General features: G+C 43.7%; 1 protein-coding gene across 5 annotated transcripts in view; it reads right to left on the bottom strand.

Annotated features, from left to right (window-relative positions):
• Positions 1 to 20,220, bottom strand: part of SAMD12 (sterile alpha motif domain containing 12) — a 456,644-nt gene that overhangs the window by 91,700 nt on the left and 344,724 nt on the right. The window lies entirely within an intron of this gene.

Raw genomic sequence — 20,220 nt, 5'->3', positions numbered from 1 at the left:
CTGATCAAAGCATTTGCCTTGGTCATGCATTATTGCTTAGCAGGACCCATGGAATAGCAGAGAGGAATACATCTATTTTTTTTCCCATTCGCAAAGAATAATATTTTTTCTTCCTCCCAAACAGAGAGGAATTTGGTGAAGTCTAAATGTATTTGTTTTGTTCCTTATTTCAACTTCTCTATAAACCACCCATGGGGTTTTGGCACCTACCGTTAAGGTAGTCGGTTTATTGCCTGCAATATCATCTCTTATTGGAAACTGTATTCTAGAAACTGGAACTTTCTTTGGTTGGAACCTTAATTTGTAGCTTTGATGTCCACTTGCTAGGCACTGACCATGAGAATTAGGTGGAAGGTTTTCTGGCTATGCGAGTAGTGGGAGACTTCCATATGTTATTCCCTCGGGGGACAAGAGAAATTGACAGCTTTCTGGATCCATGTTGCAGAAAAGAGTACGAGATGGTGTTGGAATCTGAAATAAGGTCAAATCCCAGATCTACAACTCATGAACTGGGTGACTTTGAAGAAGTGGCTTAAGCACTCCAGGCCTCAGTTTTCCCTCACCTGCAGAATAAGGATGTCCCTAAGCTCCCGGGTAAATTAGAAAGATCAGATAAGGTAAAGTGTGTCAAATGCCTGGGATCGTACCTGCCTTTTGGGAGAATCCTATCAAATGGCATGTCCCATCCTCTTCTTCCTCCTCCAAAAGGCAGAGAGAAGAGCTTGTGAGGCCCTGGACGGCGGACAAAGGCTGTTTCCAGGTTACCATACGAAGCGGGTGGCGGGGAGGTGGGCTTGTTCAATGTTAAGGCGCTTCCCACAGGGAGACGGATATCTCAAGAGTCCAAAGGACGAGGCAGACTCAAGTAAATAAGAGCCTTCCAGAGACTGCAAGCTAGTTTTTAACAGAACCAGATCCCTGGGCGGCGTTGCTTGAATTTGGCTCCACTTCAGGACAAATTTGGCCTCACTTTGGGAATAATATTAAAGAAAGATGGGCTGAGATCTTTTTATCCTAAATATATTTTATGAAGAAAACAGAACTAGGAAAAAAATGGTGGGGGAGGAGGTCAGAGAGAATTATTTTCCCTTAGGTGGGACTGGTGGTTCCCGATCGTTCTGGATGAGAAGTCTGTATATGAAGGGGATTGGAACGTTCTGTCTCACTCATTAGTCCTTACTGGGATTCTGTTTCCTTAAAAGGGCTTCCCTGACTACCCCTCTACCCAAAGGAAGCACTGTCTACCTCCTTACCTTACTTTTGTTTGTCATAACATTTATCATCCTCTGAATTTACACATATTGATTTGGTTTTGTGCTCGTAACTTGTCTCCCCTAGTGAAATGGACCTGTGATGGCAGGTTCTGTACCTCACTTGTTAGAGTGCACGATGCCTGATACAGAAATATTTACTGAATGAAGACATGAACAATGTGATACATGTTGTGTATCGTGATTGCTGCTTTTATTTTTCAAGGTTAGTAAAAACAAAATTTAATTATTGCTATTAAATAAAACATTAAATATAGATAATTCCTCAGCAAATATAGTCCTTTTTTCTTGGTTTATAAGTACTTTAGAAGCAGAATTGATATTTACCCACTTTCTCTTACATTAGTATCCACAAAAAGCTCAGTGTTTGGCCAATGAATTCCAAGTGACGTTTAGATAAATCCACACACGTTGTAGATTCATCCCATTTCTTAGTAGTCAGAAGGTATTATCCAAATAAGCTGTCATTTCTACCATCATTTCCCAAAAATCTCCTCAACTGTCTCAGATATATAAACCTTACATTTTAGGGTCAGTAAGATGTCACTCTCAGCCTATTAACAAATAACGTATGTATTATAAACACTTTAAATAAACGTGATTACCACAAATCTACTTTTTCACATGTGTCCTGGTGTCCGTAGGGTTTAAACATTTTGATGAAGGAAGAATCGTTTCTCATCAGGCAATCAAATGTGAGTCTCACTACAAAATGAAAGGGATCTTAGCAGCGGGAACGATACAGCTTCATAAGATACTTTACACTTCAGAGTAAAATTCATTCTACTCTCTGTTGTTGGGGTCATATCTGAGAGTGGATGGGGGAGGGCGCACAGGCACAAGGACAGCCGTGACTAGTAGTGAATGCCGTGACAGTCCACCTGGGAAACAGGCAAACAAACACCCAGAATTCACGACTCATCTGGGACTCTCTCCATCCCCAGTAAGGTGGGATGTGCTGTGCCCCACCTAAGACATTCCCTCCTTTATGCTCCGCAAAAAGGACCAAGAGGAGTCTGTTCTGGGAAGACAATGTAACAGCAACTGCAGGCCTCTGACTCTGGAGGAGGCATCCTCTGCTGTGGACTACATGACCCACTACAGACGAATCCCTTCCAGCCTCTACAAACTCAGTAGCAACAGGACCTGCCTTCCAGGGTTGCTGTGACAGGAAATAAGCTGATGATACAGTGCCAGGCACCTATTTAAGTCCTCAACCAAGGAATGTGAGCAGTTATGAAAAGCCCTGTGTGGTGACTATTTCATACCCTTAATCGATTCCTCCACAAATTCATCACTGCAACAAAACCTGTTTTATTAAAAAATTGAAGTAGAAAAGCCCCACCGAGCAGCAGTGTCCCATTTGCGTGAGAGTCCTAGCAAAGACGAGGGGAGGCGGCAGCCCCGCGCCTTCACAGCATTACAGCAATTATACCCTGCATTATTAAACTCCGTGGTATCCAGCTCAACTGGCGAAATAGTAAGAATTAAATACACCCTAAATAGGAGCACTTTCCCTCATCCGTGAAAGAGGGGCACTCGACAACGAAGCTCTCTAGCTGAATCACCGAGTGCGAGGCCTAAATTTAGGAGGGGGCAATTCTGAAACAGTTGATCACTGCATCTAAGATTATGTGTGTTCTTATGAACTGTTGAAACTGATGAAATAAATATAAAATGGTAGATTATTCCAGACACAATTATGGGAAAAACCTTGCCTGGGCTGCCTTAGAATGGTCCTGCATCGCTACATGGAAAGGTTATTGAGAAGGGATCGCAACTCATGCCTACGAATGTCACCACAAACCATATCTATCTTCTGTAAGAGATCTGGCATACTGAATCGAACGATTTCCTTCATTACCAAGTTTGATCCTTAAGACGAAAAGACAGATTTTAGGAGGCTGGGACCCTCCATTGTGCCTCAGTTGGATAAAAAACAAAAACAACAAGACAACAGTGGTTCACAGCACAGAGCCAACAGGGAGACCATGCAAAGCGATAATGCAACAGTCAGAAATTTACCTTCTTGGTTTCTAATCAGTTTCTGAGAAGGTCAGAGGGCAGAGTAGATTAGCATTTGTGCTTTGACATAAGACAGACCCCAGAGCTATGCCACTTTTAACCTGTGTATTTTCAGACATTTTCTTGCCTACCCTAAGCCATGCTTTCCCCGTCAGTAAATTTAGGATGGTAGTCATAGAACCTTCTGCATAGGGTTGGTGTGAGCCTCTGGGTTAAATATTTAGATGAATTATTCCATTCAACCCTCGCGCTAACTCCACTATAAGTGCTCTGTAAATGGTAGCCACTTTCTGTAATTCCGTTCTGCCTCTGCAAGTTGAAAACTTTGTGGTCTTGGGCAAATCACTTAACTCCTAGGTATAGCTGTTTCTTCATATGGAAAAAGACGATGACTAGTGCTTGTATCTACCTAACTGAATTGCTGGAAGAAATAAGTTACGTACAGTGTGCTTATCAGACATATGGTAAGCCTTCCACATGTTAGATGCTATCATTATTACTACTACGAATACTGCAATTATTTTAAGAATCAATGAAGCCCATAAAAGAGGGGTTGGGGGAGCAAACTTTCCTGGGTTGTGGTCCTAAGAGCTAGGTTGTGTCATACCGATGATCCGATGGGAACCCTGGACTTACTGTTTGTCCCTCCAGCCCCATCTAGGGTCCGTGGCTGTGCCAAGAGGAGCCAGCTGAGGTGACATCACAACAGCACTCAGAACCTCTCTCCTCTGGAGGAGCTGGAGGGCGGGAAGAAAGAGGCAGAGGCCGGACACTGTTCGCTCAGGCCTCCAGTTTTGTAGGACCTTGACTGGGACTTGTGATGTTATTGCTCAATAAAGTATTTTTGTCATTATTAAAATCACACAAATATAACAATTAAATGTCAGTATTTAAAAAAAAAACCCAGCAGGGCTTCCCTGGTGGCTCAGTGGTTAAGAATCCGCCTGCCAATGCAGGGGTCACGGGTTCAAGCCCTGGTCCGGGAAGATCCCACATGCCCGGAGCAACTAAGCCCGTGCACTACAACTACTGAGCCTGTGCTCTAGAGCCTGCGAGCCACAACTACTGAGCCCGCGTGCCTAGAGCCCATGCTCTGCAACAAGAGAGGCCACCCAATGAGAGGCCCGTGCAGTGCAGCGAAGAGTGGCCCCCGCTTGCCGCAACTCCAGAAAGCCCGCTCACAGCAGCGAGGACCCAATGCAGCCAGAAATAAAAATGAATAAATTTATATAAAAAAAACCCAGCAAAATATTGGTAACTATGCCTTGGTTTTGTTTTGCTTTTTCTTCTCCCTGACTCTCTTCTTCCTTTCCTCCCTCTGTTCCAATATATTGGGAGCTTCAAAGAAAAGAAGTAGCCAAGGCCTTTCTCAAATTCTGATGGGGCTTGAGACCACCTTTTTTTGTTTAATCAAAGTTTTCCTTGGCCAGGATTTGAGCTGCCGGCACCTGTGATTTGGTGATTTGCGCCCCTCCCCACCATCAGAAAACTAAGTAGTAAACACACGAGCACTCCAGTGAGACACATACTGGTTCAAACCCCAGCTCTGGAAATGCTAGCTTTGGCTGTTTCCTCACCTATAAAATGGGGGTAATAATAATACCCTGATCACAGGACCACTGAGAAAGTCACAGATGATTAAGCATCTGATATCTTAGCAGTGCTTGGCACACAGTAAAGGATCACACATGCTAGCCAGTATTACTTGTCTCAAGCTTTAGCATTCCAGTATCAGAATGTACTCTAGCCATTAGGATTTTCCTTTCCTTTCTTTTCTTTTTTTTTTGGTTGTTGTGGTAAAATATACATAACATAAAATTGATCATTTTGACTATTTTTAAATGTGTCCTTCAGTGGCACTAAGTATATGCACATTGTTCTGCAGCCATCAGTTCCTCTTATTTTGGGAGTAAGGCCCCTGAGACCCTGACTCACATCTGATGACTCTGCCCAAAGTCACACTGAGTCCTGGAACCTATTATCTTCCATCCCTTCAGAGTTCCCTAGATTTCAGAAGGATCTCTTCTTCCTCTCATGTGGAACCAAGTTTTAGAACGAACAGCAAAGTTGGGCATAGAATTAGAGCATTCATTCCACCAAAACATTTATTCCATAAATGTTTATTTGAGCATCTACCATAGAAAGGACACATGCAAGAAATCTGGCAAGAGTTCTCAGTTATAACAGAATCTCCCTATAACAGCCCTATTGGTATCTGGTTGGTAGTAAGTTTTCGTTCCATAAATGAGGCCATGGAAATCCAGAGAGTGTTGGTAACTTCCACAGGTCCACATAGTTGGTAAACAGTGAAGATGAAATCCAATATTAGGGGAATATAACTCCAAGATATTTTGGGTGAATCTGGTGACAGGGCTTGTTAAGTTTTTTTAGGGGTAAGAATTTTTTTCCTTGAGCTATAATAACACAATAGTAACATAGTACAGTACATTTTTTGTTACCATGGGGGGAAGAAACAGACTCTCCTGTGAATTAAAGGTACCTGAAGTGAAAGAGGAATTAGGTCTCATGTTCACAGACTGAGAAGATTCTTGAACCATCACACCAGGGTATTCTCATGCCTTGGGGATGGGAATGTTGATGGTGGTGTCTAATTTGTTACACAGGAATGGATAACTCATACAAATTTTGAGAGCATAGAAATTCATCTTTGGAGTCAGATACTTCTAAGATTTGCATTCCAGTTTGACCAGTTAGCTTTGTAGCCTTGGGAAACTTATTTCACAACTCTAAGCTTCAATTTCCTCATCCACAAAATGGAGATAATAATAGTACTTATGCCTGAGTTTTCTTTTTTTTTTTCTCTTCCCAGAGTCGATAAAGTGATGCTTGTTAAACACAGTGCTTGGCACATGGTAAGCCATCAGTATTTAGGAGTTATAATTATTATTGCTATGATAATTTTTTGGAGCTCATTGGGCAAATATTTGACATACTGATTCTTCTTAAAATACTGACTCTAAGCCTTTGTCAATTGGATTATGCAAAGGAATCTTTTTAGGAGGAAGACAGGCTCAGAGGACACAGGCTTTGCCTGCTATTGCCTGTGGTGCTGAAGGACATGCCAAGATTAAAAAGCCCTAACCAACCAGCAGCCAACCGAGCTCTTCTCTCCTTGTCCACAAAATGCTGATGAACAGCATTTTGTAATGTCATTAAAATTACACTGAAGAGTGAGTCCTCCATCACCCCATCATTCAATCACTTTTCCCTTCGCCAGTGGGAGCCAAGTGCTCAGCTCTACCTTCCCCTACAAACAATCACCTGGCTTTCAGCTCCTGAGACCCAACCCTGGGATGGGTTATTCATTGATTTTAGGGGCCAGAATCCAATATTTCTCTCGAACTTGTCTCTTTATGGTCTGCACGGAGGTCAAAAGGAACTACACACTCATTTTCTAAAGATATTTTCTTTTTTTTTTTTGCGGTACGCGGGCCTCTCACTGTTGTGGCCTCTCCCATTGCGGAGCACAGGCTCCGGACACGCAGGCTCAGCGGCCATGGCTCACGGGCTCAGTCGCTCCGCGGCCTGTGGGATCCTCCCGGACCGGGGCACGAACCCGTGTCTCCTGCGTCGACAGGCGGACTCTCAACCACTGTGCCACCAGGGAAGCCCTAAAAAGATATTTTCTGATGTGAGAATGGCTAGACACTTTTGCCTGCTTCCCATTCTTTATGTCCAAGTTTCTGTTCTTTTTGGCCCAATGGTTCATTCCATCGCTAACCTGAGGGCAGGTTTAGAAGATGACTCACCGTGAAAACCATTATTTGTCTGCAGTCACCACCTTCCGAACAGAACTCATTAAGGAAACTTATCTCCCACAGCAGTGTTCAAAGAGATGAGTGACCCCTGCCCACATTGATACTCCTGCCTTTTTTTTTGAGAAGAAGACCATTTGGCTCACTTCTTAGACAAAAATGATAGGTCACTCCAGACTTACGAAAACGCACGTTCTGATGTGACCTTTCATCAGGTGGTGAACGACTTTCTCATGGAGAAGTTCAAGATGACTGCGTTTTGTTGGCAACAATCTTGACTCTTAATAAGCCCTATGGGGAGCTATTACTAGGGAACAAGAGACTTGACTGTTGATCTTGGCTTGGCCACTGGTTAGCTATGTGAACTCGGGCAGATCACTACATCTCTGTGAGTCAATTCAGTTTCTTCATTCATTAAATGGGGAGAATAAATACCTGTTTCACCTAGTTTTCACGGTTTTTATAAAGATCACATGATACATATATATATCAACATATGCCATATATATATGGCAACATGTAAGGATTCCAAAACAGTGTTAAATGAAGAAAAGAAACTATGGAGTTTATAACACTATCATTTGTATGAATTACAAATATTCACACTCAAAACAATAGTATATATTAATTATATGTCGAACGTGCTGCAGTTTTTGCTTAAGTGGGTGGGGATAGAAAATGAAATTGAAAAAAAAAAAAGGAGAAGAAAACCCCACAAGTGTCCCTTGAAAGAACTGAAAAAATTGTGTGCCACGAGCTAAGCAGTACAGTTAACTCAACCCTGTGCAGCTGAGTCCAGAAAGAAAACCTGCAAGCCCAAACTCTGATTCAGTTTTGTAAAAACTATATATCCAGACGTACATATATGCCTAAAAGATCAAAAGCATTTGCAATGAAATTTTATAGTGGTTATTGCTGGGTGCTGGACATGACTTTTATTTTCTTCTTTTGCTTATCTGTATATTCTAGCCTTTCTAGACAATGGACATATACTCCTTTTGGACAAAGGAAAGCAACTTTACTGAAAAGTCCTAAAGACGCGTGTCATGTTTGCCTAGCTTAGTAACCTGTACACATGCCCACGGTGTGGAGCTTTGAAGTCTTGTGTCCCTGAAAGATGACCTGCAGTTCTTGTTTCTGGTTGTGCTTCTCATGAACACAGAGAGGGGTAAAACTTGAAAGAGCTGAGCACTTGGCAGTCGTATTTACCAAGAGAAAGAATTCTGCATGGAGACAGAGAGAGAACAGCACATTGGGCAGTGATTTTCTTTCACTGGCTCCCCAAGAAACTCAAGCATATACGGTTAAAAATATTGTCTCTAAGAGCTACTGGTTTTTTCCCCCTGTTAGAAATCCATCAGCAAGGAACTCATAAAATATCTGCCCTCCTCCCATTCAGGTATCAAATGAAGCTACTGACTTTTTTTTTTTTTTTTTTTTTTTTTGCGGTACGCGGGCCTCTCACTGTTGTGGCCTCTCCCATTGCGGAGCACAAGCTCCGGACGCGCAGGCTCAGCGGCCACGGCTCACGGGCCCAGCCACTCCGCGGCATGTGGGATCTTCCCGGACTGGGGAATGAACCCGCGTCCCCTGCATCGGCAGGCGGACTCTCAACCACTGCGCCACCAGGGAAGCCCTGCCTTTTGTTTTTAATCACTGGGATTTGAGAACATTTGCAGTCCTTTCCATGGGGTGGCCCTTTCTGTACATTTTTCAGGGAAAAAAATCCATTCACACTTATATATAAGATGAATGTGTTATTAATAATGATTATTGACAGCAGGCATTAGAATTCCTCTGAGGGAGGGAACAATCCTTGTTTGATAGAAATCGTTGATGAGCTCTACAGGGTAGAAGGAGACTAGTAGTTAAAACCACAAAAGTTGGTGATAAAATACCCTGAAGGAGATAGTGAGAGAAATTCTGTTTTGTTCCACAAAGTGTAGCAAAAACTCGGAAAGGAGAAAAGAAAATATACAGAAAGGAGCCAAGAGGAGGTATAAAGGTCTGAAGAAATAACCAGATAATAGTCTAGCATGGGGTTTTATAAACAAGGACGTCCAATGATAAATCTGAAGTTGTCTGAGGTCTACGAAGAACTTCTCTTCCCTGCCTCACATTTTAGGTAAGGTTTACTTCTGGAAATAGGAGATGAGGCTGAGTTTTATATCAGGGAGGCCGCACGTGAGGAAGCATGAGCCCAAAGTTCGAAGCACCCCAAGGACACTTGAAACTCCTTAGACTCCACAGCTGTCCCGACTTTCACACCCACCCGAGCTGGATCTTCAGAGTGACCACAGATGGCAAGCTGTTTATCTTCTGCTTCACCAGGAAAACAAACCCAGGGCATGCCAAAGTAGGAAGACAACTTCCTTTGGGGGGAACTGGACTAGTTACCAAAGATTACTAAGGAGTCTGAAGTTTCTGCTCTTAGACACTGTGAGGCCAGAGGAGCTTTCAGAAGAGCTTCTCCAGTAACAGGGAGCAGCTTTAATTGCCTGGATCCCCTGTAGATTATTATTATAGAGCTTAAAATACTAGGCACAGCAATAATGCACTCGGGATGCTAAGGGAGAGGGGGCAAATGACATCTACTGTCCCAGCCACGTTACATAGCTCATTTATTTAACCCTTATTATGATCCTGGGAGGTGAGTAGTATTATTCCCTCACTTTACACAGAGGGAGCTGAGCTCAGAGAGGTGAAATCACTTGCCCAACATTTCACAGAGTTGAGAAGTGATGGGACCAGGATTTGACCCCGACCTGTTTGCAAAGTCTAGTCTCTCTACTCTGTTATCCCTTCTTCGGAAGGAATAATCAAAAGATATACAGCAGCTGCCTTCTGGGAATACTTAATAAAAAAGGACTGACTGACAAACCATTCTCTTCTGATGTTTCCATCATTTCTGGTGATATGTTCGTGCACTTATCACAGAATCTTCAACTTGTAAGGGAAGCCTCAGAGAGCCTCTAAACAGGGAGATCTTTTTGGGATTGGGGTGGGTGTGAGTGGGGTTTAAGCTGAATTTTGATTGAGAAAAAAATAACCCAGGCTAAGGGCAGTGGGAATCCACTTTAGGCAGAAGAATTCACACAGGGGAAGGGTGAGAAGTGGCTGGAGGAGGCAGTCAGTGTGGAGGAGGAATCTGCAGAGCTAAAGAAGGGAGCACGGACAAAGGTGGGCATGGCTATACATGTGTTTTCACTTCCAGGAAGGCTCAGTTCCCTTCAGCTAAGCAAGTGTGTATTCGTCATCTGCTCTGCATGTATCAAGCACTGTGCTACATGCTGGGAACCCAAAGATGAATATGGTAAGGGGTGCATGACCAGTAGGAGCTTGGTCTAATCGGAAAGCAGAGTGGATATTGTTGGTGGCCTCCAGAGTATCCTTCATCCCTTCCCCCTTCCCACAAGGACATGAACTTTCCAGTCCTGGAGTCTCAGCCAGGTATCACATTCCCGTCTCCTTTGTACTCATGATTGGTTCAGGGATGGCACCAGCCTTTCACTGATTCAATCAGAGAAAGCTCAGAGCTTTTGTCTTCTCATGAGGGGAAGAGAAGTTCTTTCTTCCAATCTGGATATCAATGGGGAAACTTGTACTAGGACTTGTGGCAATCATTCTGATACCACGAGGGATTAGTCTGAAGGAAAAGCCAGGATGATATGGTCAAGAGAAACAGAAAAGTGAAGCCCAATGATCCCATGAACCTCTGGATCAAACTCTACCTGAAAGCTGTATACCTCTTTTCATTTATGTGAACCAACATAATCCAGTCTGAGTTGGATTTTCTGTAACATGCAGTAAAAACAATCATTTAAGGAGATATAAAAATAGATCATTCCAACATCAACTGGTGAGTGATATAATAAAAACATAAACGGAGTGATGTGGGATTTTAGTGGAGAGGCAGTGACCCCAACTCTGGGATACAGGGAAGGATTTCTAAGGAAATGATAATTTAACTGAGCCTTGAAGGACGAACTAGAATTAGGTGGGGAAGGAGTTTCAGGTAGAGGGGACAGCATGAGAACAGGCACAAAGGTACAAATTACATGATGCTTGGGGGGGAACTTCAAACAGTTTGGTATTACTAGATGATAAAGTGCAAAGCTTGTCTGGCTGGCAGTGTGACTGGGGAGAACTTTGGGTTTCACTCAGTAGGTGAAAAGGAGACAAGGTTTTAGGAAGGGGAGTGTTGTGTCCAGATTTACATGTGGCTATGAAGTGGAGGATGCAATTTAAGGAGGCAGGGAACTCAGTTAGGGGGGATTAATTCATTCACATTCACTCACTATGCCAAATGGTGGTAGGCACTCACATAAAATGAACAATAATCATGGAAAACATAGTCCCTGTCTTTCAGGAACTTACTGTTGGTTGAAATTATTACAGAAATTCAGGTAAGAGATGGTAGGAGGCAGAAGGGGACAGTGTTTCTGGAGATGGATATGGACATTTCACCAGTGGAAGACATGAAATTTATATCCAGTGGGAACTGTGCTTACCCTAAATATGGCCTAACTTCAAAGGATTAATTGTTTTCCTACACGGAAAGCTATTATTCCACTTTTGTTCATAATACAGGAATCACATGGTGTGAGTTCTACAGTAAATATTTCTATCTTGATTATTCCACATGGAATCCTGTTCTTACTCTTGGCTAATCTTGTATGAACCTTGGCTCCGACTATGAAGAAATGAAAGAACGTGTTAGCCCAGGATCAGACTGGCGGCCAATACTGATGGGCTGGTGGTTGCTGCCAGAGGGTGGTGTTGAGAAGAATGACGGCTCAGATTGATTTTTGATGTCTGCCCTGGGCATGGGCAGGATCTGATGGCAATCATGACTGTTTATTTGCTAATCTGGCCTTAGCACACTCTTTGTTTTGGCTACTATTTGATAAAACGATTAGTGAGTAGGTGACTTTTTTTTAAAACATGAGAAGGTGTACACCCTCTTCTAAAAAGTTAAGTGCAACACATGTAAGCCAATTAAAATATGATCGGTGCTAAATGACAAAAAGCCCCGGAAAGCTGTCTTATTAAAACACTCTTTTAAATTAATATCTACTTCTCCTTAAAATACTCAGCTCACTAAAACAAATCCATTTTAAGATAAATACAGCTATGAGTACCTCTTTATTCATGAGAACCTCTTCATGCTCAAGGATCATCTGCTGAATGGAATTGCCCCTGTTGTCAAAATACTACTTGAACTGACAATTATTTCATTTTCTTAAATAAAAAGGAATAGTTAGGTATATATGTATATACACACACACATAATTTCCTTCCGTTGCAGTTCCTATTCTCATAAATCACTTTAGATACTCTATACAATAGGACCTTGTGAAAGATTTTGTATTTTAGAAATTAAGAAAGATAATTCAAATAAGCGTAGCCTCTCCCTAACAAAAGACATGCAGTAATTCCAAGATTTCTTTTTTTTTTTTTTGGTCACGTGGGGTCTTCGTTGCTGCGCGCGGGCTTTCTCTAGTTGCGGCGAGAGGGGCTACTCGTCGTTGCGAGGTGCGGGCTTCAGTCGTTGCAGCTCAGTAATTGTGGCGCACGAGCTTAGTTGCTCCGTGGCATGTGGGATCTTCCTGGACCAGGATCGAACCCATGTCCCCTGCACTGGGAGGCGGATTCTTAACCGCTGCACCACCAGGGATTTCTGTGTATTGTCTGTAAGATACTAGGTTCCCTTTGCTCTTACCTTAAGCAGCAGCTTAGTCCCTTAGAATGATCTGAGATGAAGTGTAGACTTTCAATAGGATTATTTTTCAAGCATACCATGAACTTCTGATGGAGTCATGGGTAGAAGGCATTAGAGGCATGGCGTGCTGTGGGTCTCATCATTAACTGGGTGACTGGGGGCAGGCAGTGGTCTCTAGGTGATGAGGGTGATTCCACACTCCAGGTTTGGGGAGGAGGGGCTTGATGGAGGATAAGCTGAGCAAATCTCCTCCAGTCTCTTAACTGAGGCTGAGTTCTGGGCCTTTGGAACAGGAGGGACAGCCAGTCTGGCTGACTAGGAACTCCCTGGATCACACGAGGAGGGTGCTGTGTGTGGCTGGGCGGAGCACTCCAGAGCGAGCCAGCACACGACCCAACTGTCTGACCCCTGGGACTTAGAGTAAGGAGGCTGAGGGAAGGCGGAAATAGCATGGAGATGGCATGCACTGTGTTTGAATCCTGGATCATCAAATATTGCCTTAAGCAAGTTATTAAACTCTTCTGAGACTCCCTTCCCTCACATTTAGAATGGGAAAAATCAGAGGGTTACATAAGGATGAAATAGAATATTTTATATCAAGTGCCTGAAACAGTATTTCCCATGCAGTGGGCACTCAATCAACGAGAACAAGCTAAGCTTGTTCAGTTTGGTGAATACCGCCCCCCCCCCGCCCCCCACCGCCAAATATCCCAAGGCTTAGAGCACATAAAACAAAGAGTTCAAAAGTCAATCAACTGTTTTTTTCCTGCCAAGCTGGGCCAAGTTCTAGAGAGTCAAAGACAGGGTCTGTCCTCCCCAGCCCTATAATATTTACCATGTGCCAAGTACTGATTTAAGGACTTCTCACTCAATCCTCACAACCCTATTATTATGGCCACCGTTTAAAATGCATAAAACTTAAGATTCACAGAGGTTGAGTAACTTGTCTGAGATTGCAGAGCTTAACCCTATGGTAGAACTGCCTCTTCTTACAGTTGCTGTCACAGATAAATGCATAGGGTCTGACTGAGCCAGGTGCAGGCTGGAGTGGTCAGGTGGTGGTGGCTCAGTGGCAGAAATCAGGAAAGGCTTCATGGAGGATGTGATCTAGGATTATTCTTTAAATCCTTTGAGTTTGGTCTTAAAATTATACCCCATTCAGGTGCATTTTGCAGTAGTGGTTAAGAAGCTGGGCAGCCACATATAACACAGAGAGGCACCAGGTGTTGTGAATGACAGCAGGGTCCCCGCTGCTGCAATCAGGGCATCAAAACTAGCCCTTCTTTGGTTATAAATAAGGTGATTATCTGACTTGAAACGAGGTGGCAGAAGTAATCTTGCACCTGAAGGCTTCTTGCCTGTCAAGTGTTCGCTAGATCATTGTACCCCCCGCCCCCCTTCTCTGTGAGCACTGAAAACCTTTTGCTTTTTGGTTACTCCTGCTTTAGAAGTTCTATCTCCAACTACTTTCTTGGAATGGAAATTTAATCTTCAAAACTGTTCTGCACTGCTGGCCCCGGAATTAAAAGCAGGCACCTTCAATGGAGAAATTAAATTTATTTGATATACCTGTACATGTATAAAATTGGATCCAGCATCCATTTGGTTTGCAGGCTCACAAAAAGTGCTTTAGGCTATACTCTGAACTTAATACCTAATTCGCAGCTGAAAGGGGGCAGACCTTGTCTCCCACTGATCTCCAGCAAGGTGATCATTAGCTGAGAGCGGGCATCATTTTCTGGTAGGGCTTCTCCCTATGTGTGCGGTGTAATCCACAGCCAAGGAGCCTTCCTTGGGGAACTAAATATTCAGTTGACTGAATTTTCATTAAAAAAAAAAAAAAAAGAAAGCGATACCTGGGGGAAAGATACTTCCATTATAAATATCTATATTTCATTTTACACTCTTCTTTCTGAAGCTTCTGGCCAGGCTCTGCCTGCGCGTGGCAGAGGGCAGACCTGAGGTTTGCACTTCCACACATCTTGGCTTTAAGAGGAGGCTGAGTACAATAAGGTTTGTCCTTTTCAGTCCTCTCCATGTTCCGCAATTTAGCTGCTACGGAAACGGTCATTGTATTTTCCTCCCTAAGTTCATTGAGGACATTTATGTATCTACTAATGAAGACTGGGGGAAATGAACAGCGAACGGGGTCGGGCTGGTGGCTGGGTGGTTTGTGCTGATTCTTGGAGGACCAGGATGGAGACAGGAGTTCCATCTGATGACCTGGTCTGATTCCCTCCTGTTACAAATACGGCCTCCCCCGACGTTCCACAAAGGCTGGCTGGCTTGTGCAAGGTCCCACAGCTTGCTATGGGCAGAGCTAGGAGTCACCTGTCTTTTCTCTTTGCCCAGGGCCATGTTCCTCTACCTGGACCAGCCGTCATCCAATGTCCCTGTCCAGTCCAGCACCCTTCTCGCTGCCTCTGTTGGTTCTTTCTGCACCTTCTCTGTTTTGCTCTCTTGATTTTCTCATGTTTCTTTCTTCTTCCCTCCCTCCTTTCTTGAACTTTTTTTTTTCTTTCATTTTCCCCTCTTTTCTCTACCTTCCTCCTTCTTCAACACCCTCTCCCTCTCCCTCCCCCATCCTGCCCTTCCTTCCTTTACCAAATGCTGACTGACTGCTTAAAGTGGGTTAGCGCGGGCTTCCCTGGTGGCGCAGTGGTTGAGAGTCCGCCTGCCGATGCAGGGGACACGGGTTCGTGCCCCGGTCCGGGAGGATCCCACATGCCGCGGAGCGGCTGGGCCCGTGAGCCATGGCCGCTGAGCCTGCGCGTCCAGAGCCTGTGCTCCGCAGCGGGAGAGGCCACAACAGTGAGAGGCCCGCGTACCGCAAAAAAAAAAAAAAAAAGGGGTTAGCGACTGGACGGGGCACGGGGAACACACTGGTAGCCCAAGCAGCCCCATCCCCCATAGAGCTGGAATCTGAGCCTTCAGAGGCACAAGGCATGTCCCGGCTTTACCCTCTGTGGGACCCTGGCTGTTCTGCTCCCCACAGGAGTCCTGGGCCTGTGGGAATTCCTGCAGAATGTGGCAACGGGGTGAGGAGAGTGTGGCAGCGCTGTTGAGAAGTGAAGAGGGATGCCATGCAGTGAGAAGCTGAGCACAGGCATGTCATGGGCAACTTTGATGGGGGACAGCTGGCAGCCACTGGAGAGGTAAGAGAGCCCCTGGCCACTGTAGCTGCTTTGGTGAGAGATGGAACACTGCCTGGACATTTCTTTGTGAACCAACTACGGATCACACACATCCAAACATACCCAATCTTTTGTCCAAACTAAGTAGAGTTGGGTGTGGTTGGTACTTCAGTGAGAAACCTTGTGGAAAGGCAGAGAGCTATGAGCTCTCCCTCTCCATGGCTGTACAATCCCGGGCAAGCCACGTGTGACAGTTAATCTTATATGTCAATTTGATAGGGTCACACGAGGTACCCAGATACTTGATTAAGCTCTATTTCTGGGTGTGTCGGGGAGGGCGTTTCTGGATGAGATGAACGTTTGAATCAGTGGGCTGAGTAAAGCAGACTGCCCTCCCCGGTGTGGGTGGGCCCCAGCTAATCTATCAAAGGCCTGAGTGAGAAAGAATCCTCTCTCTCTCTGACTGTCTTCGAGCTGGGACATCGGGCTTCTCCTGCTTTTGGACTCCAGCCTTGGACTGAATCAGCTCTCACGGTTCTCAGCCTTTTGGACTGAGACTGGAACTATACCATCGGCTCTCCTGTGCCTGCAGTTTGCAGACAACAGATCTTGAACTTCTCAGCCTCCATAATTGTGTGGCTCAGTTCCTTACAGTTTGTATGTATGTACATGTACCCATCCACCCATGATCTGTTTTTCTCTCTCTTTTTTCCTATGGGTTCTGTTTCTCTGTTTTTCTAGAGAACCCAGACTAACACATCCTATTTCTAAGTTCTGAGTTACAGAGCTCAGTTTGCTCAATGCCAAAATGGGAACAGTGGCAAGACATATTTTGTACCACTTCTGTGCAAAAGGTTAAATAAATTTTCTACAGTAAACTACAAACTATCATGTTCTGCATTATGATTTTTAAATAGAATGTCCTACTTGTTTTTGTATTTATGAAGACATATCTTTGTATCTTATGGCCTAGCAAGTTGCCTTGTAAACAGTTGGTCCCCAATTTGTCTTTGGCAGCCTTGCTGGTGACAGCAGGTATTTGGGGAAGTTTATGTTCCTGATGTCACTGCTGCTGAGACGAGAACATGTAATAGTGACGTATTCTCTGTGCCTCACATAATCCCTGACATTTAGCATGTGTTCAGTTAGTTAATGAACAAATGAGTTAACCAACTAACCTATCCCACAACCAAGGCCAGGCCCCAGAAAAGGAAGATAAACTGACCAATGTATATAACACTAATAGGCAACAGAGAGGTGATTCACATGAAATCAAAACCCATTTATACTTAATTCCAAAATATTTATCAAGTATCTGCTATGCACCAAGAATAAACTGTTCAGAATGGGAAATAAAATATTTGGGCTTATAGTTTATAACTATCCTTTCTGTTAAAAAGTTCTTACATTTCAATCCTGTTGAAAGGTTCTACTGTATCCAAGAAAATTGTCTCAAACACTTTTTAGAAATAGGTGAAGTTTAAATGACAATGACAACCACCACCATCATAACAATAATAACGCTTAAACCATGGTCTCCTGCAAATGAAACAGATTCCATCTATGGGAAAACTGGCCACACCTGTTGTGGATAAACGATGAAAGATGTAGAGGAGGCTGGTGGGAATGGGGGGCCAGAAACCACTCATTTGAGAATATAACTTAAGTTTTAAAAAATCTTTCTAGAGTCAATCCCCTATATGTCAAGTATTAGGTTGCTGTGAATATTTCCACCCTGGGGTCTTTCAGGCCAGGATTGACAGGATGGTGAAGAACAGTTGCAGAAATGGCAGTGATGTAACACTCAATCTTTCCAATAGCCATTATTAGTGCTAGTGCTATAGCCTCCTTGTTGGAAACAAGAAAGTTCCAGAGATTATGATTCATGCTGCATGGGAAGAGGCAGTGAGCTATGTTGGAAGGGATTTAAGTAATACCCCCTATGTCATCATCCGCCTTGCCACACCAGGCTCTTTGGAGACAATAATTAATAACACGTATCTAAACTGTTTCCATTCCCTCTGTCCTGAGGGCTTGCTCCTTCCTCCCTCTCCCTGCCCCATTTCTTCCCATGACAAATGAGTCACCAGAGTCCCTCTGCTTCCTACATGCTCACACCACATGACAAGCCTTTCAAACACACCGGTGCCCACTGCAGAGCCTTGCTGTTCCTCAAACTGTCCAGCACACAGCTCAGGACTTGTCTTTCCTTAGTCTCCTTGGCCTGTGTTTTTCCATTTTTCTAGGGCTCCTCTCATGCTCTGAGATCTGCCCTTTGTTCCTCTCCCAAACTGATTTCAGAGGCTGTCATTGACAATGGATGGTTAGTTTCCCCTGTACTTGCGCATCCCTTCCCCCAAACTGATATCTCCTGGGGATGGTCCTAGGGACCAGGTAGCTCTATGCCTTCCATTTGGTTTCTCAAATTTCTTCCCAATGCCTTTCCAAACATTTTCTCAATCCTAATTATCAGGATGTGGCTCAATCTGGTTGAGTCCAACGATGCCTTTGGAATCTTGACACCCGCAAAAAAACGTTAAATTAGTAAGCTCACAGAATCACCTTCAAATTGATCGCTTAAACTCATCAATGTGATGAAACCAATACAGATGGGGGAATAGGCTTCAGAAGGAGGAAAAACCAAATACACCTGAATCTTTAAAGAGACAGGTGTGTGCCATCTCCTTTATTTCTCATTTTCCTAAGAATTATAATTTGTGCTCCATTCCCATGGTTAAAAAAAAATAAAAAAAAGATTTCCAAAAAGAGAAAAAAATAATAAAATGAAGTTACCCTAAATCTTATCTTCCAGAAAAAGCTATTGTTAACCATTGAAGACCAATTCTTTCAGAATTTTTCTGGATATAGCAGATACAAGATAAATAAGTAACTGTACACATACACATATATTTACTTATTATATACAGAACTTATTCTTCATAACTAGTGTACACATATGTGGTTACAGGTTATAAATGAGTTATATTTTAACAACTTTTCACATTTGCTATGAGAAGATATTTGCTCAATGAAACTATTCCTGGTGTTCCGTTTTCTAGGCTAGACCTCAAAAGTTAATTTATCCTATGAAGCATAAGAACTTTAGAATAAAATGGACAAAACAGAAAACCTGTTTTCCAATTTTAGTTTTGCCACTCCCAAATAGGGTCTTGTGACAGGTCAAGTTTCAGGCCAAAGTGTGCAAGACTAATAGGTATGAAGCCCCCATCTCCCCATCTTTAAAATAAAGATAATAATTCAGATCTCAAAGGCTTGTAAAAATTCTCCTAAATCACCTATATGAAAATGGCCAGCCCCCCATTATCCCATCTTTAAAATAAAAATACTAATTCAATATCCCAAAGACTTGTAAAAATTCTCTTAAATCACATACATAGAAGTGACCCGCGCCTATCAAGTACTCAATAAATGTGCACAAAATGTGCAGCAGGACCTCCTTAACTCAATATATTTGCATAAGAGATGCTCTTTTCAGCCCCAGAACCTACTGCCCAATGAATCTTTTAGGATGCTTTGGATTCAAGCAGAATGCAGGAATTCAACCCAGAATTCTGCAATGGCCTGGCTCCCACCTTTGTCTAAGTCCCTTCATCCCTCATTTCCTAACAGGTCACTAATGCTGAGCCCTGCCTGAGCTGAACTCATCTCACACCACCCTCCTGCTTGCTCAGACTCCAGACACACCGGCCTCAAGAAACGACTGCAGATTCTGTGCAATCACCTCATTCGAAAAGGCCCTTTGCTGCTCTTTGTTGTGAATGTAGCCACCATGTTCCAAAGTCACCCATGTAATTCCTGCTCTGTTCTGGGGAGGCTAAATGCCAGAGAAGTGATATCGTTCACTCAGAGCAGCCCATCACTTAACCAAGTGCCTTCTGCTAGAAATATGGCCAAAAGTCACCATAATAAAAAGAACCAGGGCTTCCCTGGTGGCACAGTGGTTAAGAATCCGTCTGCCAACGCAGGGACCTCAGGTTCAAGCCCTGGTGCTGGAAGATCCCACATGCTGTGGAGCAACTAAGCCCGTTCACCACAACTACCGAGCCTGTGCTCTAGAGCCCGCGAGCCACAACTACTGAGCCCATGTGCCACAACTACTGAGGCCCGCACGCCTAGAGCCCATGCTCTGCAACAAGAGAAGCCACCGCAATGAGAAGTCCGCGCACTGCAACGAAGAGGAGCCCCTGCTCCCTGCAACTAGAGAAAGCCCGTGTGCAGGAATGAAGACCCAACGCAGCCAAAAATAAATTTATTAAAAAAAAAAAAAAGAA

Source organism: Pseudorca crassidens, chromosome 17 (genome assembly GCF_039906515.1).
Source record: "Pseudorca crassidens isolate mPseCra1 chromosome 17, mPseCra1.hap1, whole genome shotgun sequence".
In the NCBI taxonomy this organism is placed as follows: domain Eukaryota; kingdom Metazoa; phylum Chordata; class Mammalia; order Artiodactyla; family Delphinidae; genus Pseudorca; species Pseudorca crassidens.
The sequence above is the reverse complement of the archived record's forward strand: the minus strand, read 5'-3'. Positions and strand labels throughout refer to the sequence as shown.